The sequence below is a fragment of the Cynara cardunculus genome (genome assembly GCF_001531365.2).
Source record: "Cynara cardunculus var. scolymus isolate 2C chromosome LG 13, CcrdV1, whole genome shotgun sequence".
Lineage (NCBI taxonomy): Eukaryota > Viridiplantae > Streptophyta > Magnoliopsida > Asterales > Asteraceae > Cynara > Cynara cardunculus.
The window spans coordinates 27805258-27806628 of NC_037540.1; positions in this window are offsets into that span (position 1 = coordinate 27805258).

A 1371-nucleotide genomic window follows, 5' to 3' on the forward strand; every position below is an offset into this window, starting at 1 on the left:
AAACACCTTCGGTTAGCTGGGCAACTTCTGGACTGATGGCCTGCTTCACCACACTTATAACACTTTCTTGGATTTGTTTTACACTCACCTTGATGTATCTGTTGGCATTACGTGCAAACTCTCTCACCGGCCTTCTGCTCCGGTTTGTTATCATATCTTTCAGTTTTTGGCCCTCAAAAATTTGATGAAGGCCCCTCCCATTTTCTTTTCTCTATAACTTTTCCTTCTGGCTATCGATTCTTATTTCGTTCGGTCACTTCAGCCGCATCTACCGTTAGTGAAAAGGTATTGGGATTCATGGCAATAACAAACTCCCTGATGGAGGGTTTCAAACCCAGATGTACCTTTCTATCTTCTTGGATTCTGTTGAAATATAATGTTTAGCAAATCGAGAGTATTCAATAAATCTCTCGGTATATTCCCGAACTGCTTCATTTCCCTGTTCTAGCTTCTAGAAGTCTTCTTCCTTTTGTCTCATTGCAGTTTTAGAAGTGTTTTTGACTTGATTTTGGGATTTGAAATAGTAACAACAACATATATTGCTGGTTTGAGTTTGAGAAGCTGCAGCTGGACTAAAAGTTTCACTTTGGGACTGTTTTTGACTTGTAACAGCAGGTTCTTTGTTGTTTGTTGTTTGGTGCAGCATCAATCATTGTTGTTTGCTAGATTTAAGGTGACAGTTTGTAGTTTAAGGGCTGTCTGAAGACTACAAAGTCATACAACTAGTTGCTGTTAAACAGATCTGTGAAAGCATCATCCACAACAACTTATTTAGAGGTGAAGTAAGCAGATTTCTTCATTGGAGACATTTCTTTCAGCTACACAGCAGCCCAAGTGCAGCAACCAATACTAGAAGCATACAAGTGATTTTTTGGATAGACTTTCGAGAGCAGATAGATCATTTTTTTTTAAAGTGTAATATATGTATTGTAAAGTGTTGATATTGTTTAATTTGGACTTAGAATCAGATTTTTTGGACTTGGTTTCTTGTTTTTTTTTAAGTTTCTTAGTTTGTTTGTGTTTAGATTTTCTTTTTAGATCATTGTATATCTGTTTTTGTGTGTGTTTTCAGTGTTTGTGTTTTTCTATTCTTTTTGAGYTTAACTGTTCATATTTCTTTTAACTGATTTCACTGCATAGATCCTTAACTGATCAATTTGTTTCTAATGGCAGATATCATAAAGGAGTTGAGAACTAAGATTGCTGATCTGGAAAAGAACATCGAGAGTTATAAGGAGAAAGAGCAGATGAATGATGAGGTAGTTCATCAACCATGCATTAAACAGATTAATAAGATGAAAATCCATATTCAAAATTACCAGCAAGAATTAAAATCAGAAAAAGAGCGTTCAAATAGTTTTGTAGAGCAAT